The sequence below is a fragment of the Zootoca vivipara genome, chromosome 1 (assembly GCF_963506605.1).
Source record: "Zootoca vivipara chromosome 1, rZooViv1.1, whole genome shotgun sequence".
Classification (NCBI taxonomy): Eukaryota; Metazoa; Chordata; class Lepidosauria; order Squamata; family Lacertidae; genus Zootoca; species Zootoca vivipara.
In genome coordinates this window covers 57,876,596-57,887,104 of record NC_083276.1, presented here as the reverse complement: position 1 = coordinate 57,887,104, position 10,509 = coordinate 57,876,596, and positions in this window count along the sequence as shown.

Below are 10,509 nucleotides of genomic sequence, written 5' to 3'. Positions count from 1 at the left end.
CCAGGAGGTATGGCAGTGGGGGACGGTGGGGACCCATCCCTGGTGCCATCTTGGAAGATGCCCAACAACGCCAACCCCTGGCGCTGGTCCTGCATTTACCCTCAAGACAACTTTGCAAGGTGAACATAATGGTTGACCCAGGATTTGAACTTGGATTTCCCTTTTCCAAACCCAACAAAATTGGTTCCAAATTTAATCCTCCAAGGCCATGCAACATGCATAGGCCTAAGGGGGGATCCATTCAAAGGTAAGCACTTTTAAAAGTCATTATTTCAGTGTGAAAAGGTGGGCATGTACTACTTGCAGCTGGACTTAAAAATGTCTGACTTTGGTCATTCGGTTTCAGATTTATGATGTGATTAACTGATACAATGCAAGCAGCAGGATAACGATTTGGACTTTCCTCCTGTTCAGTATCTGAATGATAAGGCATTAGAAATTGCACATACAGAAACGTAACACGAGCAGAAGCCAGTGCAACAAGTCCTGCTCACAACTGGACTCCCATAGTCTATGTTGCTGATACACATAGGCCAGCTAAAATCTATCAACTTTTGTTCAAATATCAAACAGAACCAGAACAAATTGAAAAGTGCATGATTAAGTGGGCACAAATGATAGGAGAGAGTATTCACCTAGATCTTGGTGAATCTGCTCACAATTTTTCTTTGAACATGGGCATAAAGAGGAAACTATAGTAATGACAAGATGGTATAGTATTCCAGCCAAGATACATAATATGAGCCACTCTCCCTTATGTTGAAAATGTCAAGAAGAGATGGGGGGTTGTTCACATGTGGTGGAAGTGCAAGATGGTGAATAAATATTGGAAGATAATAAAGAAATCACAAAGATATTACCTATGAAATTCCGTTATGCCCAATTATAAATAAAAGTGAATTATGTCAAACAGTAAGGTCAGAAGACAAAGAATTTCCTATATAATAGCAGCAAATAACACAAAATAAGCTTTTGCCAAATCGGTAGAAATTTACTTACAATCCAAAAAGACACCGTTTGGGACCACATAAGCCTTCTGGGCTTACAATATATTAATATATTTCAGTAGCTGAATTAATGCAAATCAGATGTTAACGTATCTGGTTTATTATAAGAAAGGTTAATGAATGTTTGAAATGGAAGTTAAATCTTTTAATAGATCAAAAGATTAAGAGGATTGTATTAAGAAAGCTCTGTTGGACTTGAGTTTTTATATATTGAATATAGTTTTTGTTATGTTCTTGATGTTATTTTTCGTTTGTATATGTCTGGTGATATGGATTCAACTGTAACTTTCAGAAAATGGGAGATTTGCATAGATCTTCTTCAATCACTCGTAGCCGAGTAAGATTGTCTTCCATAAACATGGTTTTAACAATGAGTTCGTAAGTGACTGTGAAGGCCAATTCTGGTCCCACATGTCCTTCCACAGTGGGGTCATTGGGTCCCGGGCGGGTGTTGATCACGGTGTGGATTTGCCAAGCGTGCCTTCCTCTTAGCACGTTTCTCCCTTGCGTCCTGAGTTCGAGTGTCTTCAAAGTCCAGAAGAAGAAGAATGCACTTAATCTTTTTACGTGTCTCTTTAGGTTTTGTATGTGTAAAATAGCATATTAAAAAGATCACAGCTCTCCCCTTAATTTTTGTTGTTATGGTACAGCAATGAGCATGCATCCTGATTTGCTTACAGGGTGTTTAAGACTGTTGCGTGTGGTTTTTATTGTTTAAGTAGATTTATTTCCCTGGGACATGCCCTATATTTCACTTTATTTGTGCAAACCCAAGGGTCTGGCATGTGCTTGAATCCCTGCTACAAAATAGTGACACAAGTCTAGAGGCAGCCTCTCTTTGGATTCTCAGAGATAACCCTGGAAGATTATTCCACCCAGCCTGACTGAGGAGATGCTCTCCCACTGGTACCAGTTAATTCCAGTGCTTCCTAGTATCCTTCCTGGGCAGTGAGAGAAGCTTGTTTCCCTTGCCTAGGCTTGCCACCACAGGCCCTGCATGGACAGCAGTAGCAACCAATGAACAAACTCCAGAGAACCAGAGGCATTCTCTCCCCAGTCCTGTTCCAGCATATCTTTTGCTGCCACTGCCATCAAGAGAGGAGTTAATTTGCTTTGTCGCAATCTGCTGCATGGTGAATTAGGGAATCACCAGACTGAAATGCAGGGTCCATACGTACCTTAAAACTGAATAAGTGCATAATGAATTGGCTCGGTTTTAATATAACAGTATTTTGCTTTTATGAAGGAGAAAATGCATTTCTAGAACATGCAACCATATACAATATTTTCCTATTTAAAACAGATTATATAAACTCATGGAAACTTTTTTTAAAAAAATAAGTGTGGTCCGTGTTTACATTTTACAGATTGCATCACATGGCAGAGCTCTTGCGGCAAAAGATACGCTAGAGAGGGAATATCAACAAACCAATTATGCCATTGTTGCTATTTTCTAGTGTTATGAGTTGGGGTTGAGGGGAGTAGGCTGTATGCAGAGACCTTCCTGAGCCCTGGATTCAGCAAGTGTTAAAATAGAAGTCAGGTTAACTCCCTGATGAGGTGATCACCTGGGTGATGGGCCATTAAGGGGACTCAAGGAAAGGGGCTCTGTGTGAGATGGCAAATGGGAGTTGCCCCTCCAGCAGCTTGTGGTTAGTTAGCAGGGAAAGCCACAGCTGAGTTGCAGTGATGGTGGACAGAAGAAAAAACAGCAGACTGGCGATAAGAGGCAGAGCAACATTTGATTTCTGTTTGAATTCAAGGCTATGGGAGAAACAAGACCCATTTTGGGGTGTTGATGTTGTGAACACCTCCATTGTAAGCTCAGGTTGTATATATGTGTAAATAAACCATATATCATAAAGACACTACAGTCTCTGTTGTGCCTCATTCCCAAATGGAAACACAAACCCTTGGTAAGTGCCTGGAACCCCTGCAATCTTGGCACTGCTCAGGGATTGGGGTGGCACATTACTCTATTATTGTCAAATCTCGACTGCAACGACCATAGAAAGATGCAGTCTTGCATTACTTTCAATCTGGAAGTGGGCTACCTCTCTGGTAACTGTTCACGTGACCAAATTGTATATGTGGCTGCATTTGCTTATAAAAATAGTAAATTGGTCCTTTAAAAAAAGTGTGCCTATACCAAAATTTGTGTTGGGGTGTGTTTTTTTTTTTGAAAAAAAAAATTAAAAGCCAGTTAGAGAACAATGTAGGCATGTGTTTTTAAACTACTGTTCGTGCAGTCTGGTCAGGACTGTGTGACACAGTATACAGTGTTTTGTCATCCAAGGAATGTCTTTGATCAAGAGTTTATGCAAGAAGGGGGGGGAGCCATGAAACCCTAATCCGTTCCCACAGTCCAGTAAACGTGAGCTGGACAAACACTGGACAATAGCAGTAAAGCTTGCTGTTGGAACAATAGCACCAACTAAAAAAATTAAAGGGCTGCTGACTCACAGTTCCTATGTTCAAGAAAGATTCCATGCAATATTGATTAGTCCCCAGATTCAGAGGGGGCCAAAAGATTTAAAACTTTCATTATACCTTCAGATTATTTGAAGAAAGCACTCATGCTCCAACGAAAAGCAACAACATATGCAATCGATCTCCGTTTTGTACCAATGCTAGATGAGGAGGCTGTCTAGGCATCACACAATCTTTTCCTCAACAAGGGCCCTAAAAATAGGCAGACCCATTTGAAAATACAATTGTTGTGTCTGCTTTGAAATCATTGAGCCCCAGTATGAAACACTTCTAAATTCTATTCAGCTGTCCTGCCCTCTCAAGACAAAAGATAGATGCTGCTCCCAAAATGTATTCAAGCAGGCTTTATAGTTAAGAAGCATGATGGAACATTATTTGAGGGAAAGAAAATGAACACTTCGGGGGAAGCCAGGTACAATAAAAACAATAAGAAATGGTTGTTGTAACATTTCTGCTTTTAGCACAGTCTAGTTAAAATTGGTATTCCCAAAATTGAAAAGGCTGGGGGCTACTTTGTACTTGATAGTTTCCTTTGAACTGCAGAGTAGGCTTTTTCTACCTTAGAAATACCAAGTAGACAGCTGACATGTGCAACACTGTTTCTTGTACTCACTGTCACTTTATAATTTTTAGTTTATAGGAATTCTCTAAACAGGAAGTTGACATTTCTCAAGAGTTCTCCCGCTTCATTTCAGAGGCAGTTGAGTATACAAAGGATAAGATTGTTTTCATTGGTAGATGACATTGCCATTCATAAGAAAACTGTGTGAAGATGTTTTCATACAACCAAGCTATCGCTAGAGAACCATAATCATTTTATGAGAAGTGTGGTTTTGTAAATGATGGTCATGGCCATGTGAATTCTCTCATCCAACTCTTTCGGAAACACTCCCAAATGTCAGGATTTGACACACAAACATGGCACCTGTAATGTTTTCAAACTAAGAAAGTTACTGTTAATTTGCTGACAGTTTCTAGCTGATTGTTATACCACACAATTGTACAACATAAAAGCATGTTAATTACATACAGAGGGTTACCTAGCTGATAATCTTCCACTCCCTTCAAGTATCTACAGGACCATACCAAGACATTTTGTTGCCTGAAGTGAAGGACAATATGGCACCTCACAAGTTTCTTTAATTTTATCGGAACACCGGTGACAGAATAGCACCCTCCACCGCAGGACAGGTTAACTTAGTGACACACACAGCTTGGTCCTTCAACGCCTCAAGACCATTCCTTATCCCCCAATATCTGCAGCCTGAGGTGGCCAATATTATTATAGGAAGAACTACAAATAGGTAGAAGATGCTTTGAGGACACTGAAAAGATATTGGGATGAAAGCAACAGCAGTATTGGTAGTAAGCACATTACAAGTGGCAGGCACACTTGGTATATAGCATACTGTACTAGCAATCCTTATAACAGCTTTGGGCCAATATTTTTGTGAGGGTAGGGTGGTGTCGGGAGCTGAAACTGCAAGCTACATTTAAAGCAGCACCATACCATTTGAAGCAGTCAGAGCTTCCCCCCCCCAAATGCTGGAATCTGCTGAGAGTTGTTAGGAGAAAACCCCCCACATAGAGCTGCATTTCCCAGAGTATGTTAACATTCAATCCCTCTTATCAGGGAATTGTAGCTTTGTGAGGGGACTAGAGGTCTCCTAACATCTCTCAGCACCCTTAACAAACTGCTGTTCCCAGAATTCTCCGAGCGGCAGCCCACAACTGTTCTAAGTGGTATACTGCTCAAAATGTAGAGTGCAGATGAAATTTTCAAACTCGTATACCTTATTTCTGGCCTCCAAACTGTCCCCTCATTTCTCATAATTTCTACAAATTGTTTATCTTGCATTCACCATATTCTTCTGGTCGTCCTGAATATTTTTACTTGCTGCTGTTTAAAAATAATCATGAAATAAAAACTGCAGCAATCATATTACTCCCCTGTTGTTTGCTTCCTGCCTGGACGACTATGTGAAAAAATTAATATTCAAGCCCAGAAACCAGATATTAAGAACTTCTCCAAGATTGGCTCTCTGCTCTTACTGGTATTCAAATGATGCCCAGAGATCTCTTATGCTTATCTGATTTACCCCCACAGCCCTTTGAACTACAAGGAATGCACCCTCACAGTTTAAACTCTGGAATTCAGGAGGCAGGAATTGGCTTCAGAGAACAAATGCTCTTGGGGAAGGAATTCGCTGAACTCAACCTCCAGATCTACTGGATTCTTTAAAGTATGTTCTCCATTCATTTAAACTTGGTTGGGGGAATTTTCTTTGTCCCCTCCAGAGAGTGCTGGACTACAGCAGCCATCATCCCTGACCATTCTTCATTATTTGGGGTAAGCGCAGACTGTATGCAGCAACAAACAAGCAGAGCACCCCTAAATGCAGGTAGTTAAATTTAATTAAAACAAAGCCAAAGTAAACCACAAATAATTCATTCAGGTATGAAGTGCTTTGTCAAGTGGCTTGACTTCCCTACAAGAATTAGCCGGTACTGGATTAAATTAGGCTGCAAACTGCAGTTCTGTGGGCAATTTAGTTAGGAATAAGATCCACTAAGCATAGGAGGACTCACTTCTCAGTAAACATACATAGGATTATGGTATAGTGAACAAGTGAGCAGGATATTGCCACGCCACCCCTCATACATCTATATGCAAAAAGTCTAGAGCCGTGGTTCCCACAGAGGGGCAGTTGATTTTTAAGGGAAGCAATTTGAGAATGAGTTATTAACAGTCCTCCACATGAATAGTTCACTTTTTGAATAATAAGAATTATATGTCACGGGGGGGGGGGGTGTCAGGATTTTAGAGATGCTTACGTGGGACATGGCCAAAAAAAAAAAGGTTGGGAACCACTGGTCTAGAGGTTTATGTTAAAAGGGGACACAATGTTCTGCCCTAGACTTTGTCAGGAATGGTGGGTTAGAAGGCCGTTAAATGAAATAAATAGCTCACCCTTAGATCCCACTGAAATCAATATGCGTAACTAACCCTCACCCAAAATTTTATTCATTTTGGGGTGGGGTGTTGTTGTTTTTTGCAGCTGCCATGGATGGTTATTTCTATAGATGTCGGCTGTGTTTTTTTAAATTTTATAAACACTCTTGAGGGCAGGATTGAGGCAGATACTTCGGCAGGATATAAATGGTAAAAAATATTAAAATTAATAAATGGTCCGTTTTCAGCAATGTGAGCAATGAAGCTGCACTTGGGCAAAATTGCTTTAAGGTCCTATTATATTTGCACTCATGAAAGCTATTGAAGTTATTTAAAATATAACCCCCACTTGTAGGCTGCAATCCTATACATATGTACCGGGGGGGGGGGGGAGCTCCATTGACCTCAGTGGTTTATGGTAATACACGGGGGCGGGGGGGGGGGGGCGGGACCTCAAGCCTAGGGGCTGAATGCAGTTCTCCCGGACAGTGTCCCCTTCCCAGGTTCTTGAACTGTAATGTCATCTTGCTTGCATGGATGGAGAGTGGCGTACGTCCAGCCACAGATGTATCCAACCATAGAATCATAGAATCATAGAGTTGGAAGAGACCACAAGGGCCATCCAGTCCAACCCCCTGCCAAGCAGGAAACACCATCAAAGCATTCCTGACAGATGGCTGTCAAGCCTCTGCTTAAAGACCTCCAAAGAAGGAGACTCCACCACACTCCTTGGCAGCAAATTCCACTGCCGAACAGCTCTTACTGTCAGGAAGTTCTTCCTAATGTTTAGGTGGAATTTTCTTTCTTGTAGTTTGAATCCGTTGCTCCGTGTCCGCTTCTCTGGAGCAGCAGAAAACAACCTTTCTCCCTCCTCTATATGACATCCTTTTATATATTTGAACATGGTTATCATATCATGAAGGCTGCCCATGAAGGAATGTGGCCCTCAGGCTGAAAATGGTCCCCCCCCCGCCTAGGGTCACCCTTTACATATTAATGTATTTATTTACTAATATTTTTGTGATCTTTGGTTCAAATACTTTGCCAAATGTATAGACCTAAACCCCTACAAGTAAGATCACATGGCATTGTAACTAATAGTCAAAAGGACAATCAAGCCAAGTGGCATTAACAATGTTGTGTGGTGTTGTTGTTGTTTTTTAAAAAGTCTTCCAAACCTCAAGCTATTCTGCTCTAACCATTTTTTTAAATAACCAAAATAACTAATTGGCAGAATGGGTTGCAGACAAGGAAACATAAATGGCAGCATGCTACTTAGGATCAAAGCATAAGGGTCATTTTTGTCTGTGTCAAACATGAGTGTAATATCTTGAACAAGGGAGACATTTTCTTATATATTTTAATGGTCCAGGTTGTGTTACTCCTAAGTGTAGAGTCTTTGATATAATTAAATCTTCGCCTTAAAAGCTGCCGCCTAGAAAGAGACATTCCACACTTGGCATGGTGTATATTTAATTTGGTAGTACCGAGAACAATAGGCGTAGACATAAAAGAGTTTATGGATCTTAGGTTTCAAAAACCTTGCAAATTGAGATTAATCTAATCTCCTTTGTGTAAACCAGATCCCATATAAAGGAATCAACACCTTTCCTAAGCTAGTCTGTAATATTAGGGGGCAGGTGGATTTGTTGCTAATTTACAACCATCCCTCCAAAGGGATACAGCTGGACCATAAGGAGAACACCAAAGATTTTTTACATAAATAGTCATCGGCTCTTAACAATAATTAATCAAATGTAAAAGTCTCAGTCCCTAACTTCCGAAGCAGAGGAACTCAACAAATGTCTCTAGACAGAAATCCATATACAAATTAATTCTTAACTGTTAATGGATAAATTGCACACGGGTAATTTTGGAAATAACTTTCAAGTTACAAATGAACTGTGATCCTCGGATGAAGGGCAGTATATAAATTTAATAAATTTAAATCAATAAACGTGTCTCTTACAAGTGTCAATTTGTACCTTGATATTTCCAAAATTGGTGTGTGCATTTATCAGCCCTACAACATGAATAAAGCCATCAGATTTAATAAACTGTTGGTATAGTGATCCTGATTAGGTGGGGGAAAGAACTGCCACAGGATCCCTTCCAAGCCCTCTTGTGTTGGTGCTCCAACCTGTAGTCCCTTCTCACCTGTCAAGGCAATACAGATTTCTGTCGAGGAGGCAGAGAAGTCTCTGCAGCTGGCCATTTCTAGAAAAACAAAGCGATAGCTGCCATATCATAATGCAAGGTATTTTAGCTAAGCATATTTTATAATTTTGTCATACTTTGTCATGCTGGCCACATGACCTGGCAGCTCACTCGGCCAATAACGCGAGATGAGCGCCACGACCCCAGAGTCGGTCACGACTGGACCTAATGGTCAGGGACCCTTTACTATTTTATAAAACTGAAAATTAAGTCCCTGGGCAACAAATGGCCCGTCTCTTTTATTGCACATACACATACATGCTTGGATTCAGAAATGTGCAACTGGAAAGTCACTCAGACAAAGGAACTTGTGTGTCTCCTCTTCCCCACAGCAGTCTGTTGCACCAGCCAAAAATATTCTCATGTGGGGTTGGAGCATCTCCAGAATGGCAAAGGTGAGCTGTAGGAGGCTGCAGTCCCACTGGTGCACATCTAGCTAGGTTGGGAAAGGGCAACATGTTTGTGGGCTCTAACGCCCATCAACTCTGAACACTGGCTAGATCCATGCCCTTGACTGCTAATCTGCAATATTATTTCACCCTCCTCAGCCATTATAATTAGGTAAATGGAAACACATGAACAAATGCTCAAGCTCCATTCCCCCATGGCCATATTCGTTGCTTTCCTACTCAGAGCTGGCAAGCCTCTGTAGTGGGGAACCTTTTGTACCTGTGGAGGATCCCCATGTGGTTTAGAACCCTAGGAAAAAAATCAGGATTTTAAAACAGGTAGTGATGGGGGAGCCTCTATGAATTGGAAAATTAAAAGACTGGTGATGGAGTGGGAGAAAGCAAACATGCTACCAGCCTACGACCTGGTTACATTAGCCTATTGTAACTTTTGAAGAGGGCTTATGTATAGTTTTTCTCAATTTTTCTTAATGGGGCATATAGCTAAATTACTCCCGATCCCCTTGCTAGAGACTCCTTCCCCTTCATTGTGCTCCCACATTAGTTTATTTTAGCTAATTTGAGTCTCCTCACAAAAATCCAACTAAATTAAGTGGGTTAATAAATTCTCAGCAGTCTGCAGTTTAGATAGTGAACTGGACTTCCACAAGAGAGAATATGAAGAAAAAGGTTTTAATACAAAGAAAAGGATATTCCAAAATGACATCTAACACCAGACAGGGGACACAATACAAAACAGGCTGTGGATGTGACCATCTCATGCAGCACATTTGAGTTCCATGATCAGCATTACAAACAATATTAAGAGGTGTAGTTATGAACAAAACTACAAAACTAGTTATGAACAAAATGGATATAACTAAACAATCCACCATGGAACTTAAGAGGACATGAATGAAGATTATCCTGCATCAGAACAAAGGTCTGGGAGATGAACATTTGCTTATATTTGCAATGGAAAAAATCCTGAAATCTCATTGAAATGAAAAGGCAAAGCTGGAAATCACTGTACTGCACAATACAATGAAGCTGTAAAAACATGGAAAGCTGCATAACATAAAAATGGGTCTTCTGGGGGGGGGGGACTGGTTTCAGTATTTTATTTTCCCAAAGCAGTTTAAGCATACAATGTTCCATTCATTTTGGAGGTTAGGTTTTGAGGATGTCATGTCTACACATGAAAAAAGGATCTCTTGAAAAAATTATCAACCGCCTTTGGAATTTCTAGTGAAACACCAAAGTAGTTTTACATCTTTATTTCCTAGATAGCTAGCCCTGCCACACATTGCCATGGCTAATCCCCGTGACTGCCACCACCGTGTCGATCCATGACGTATCCCGCCCCCTCCTCCCCCCACCCCCGGGTTTTCCCTGTGATTCCCAACCTGTCCCGTCCCATGATGTCTCCTGCCCCCTCTTCCTCCACCCCCTG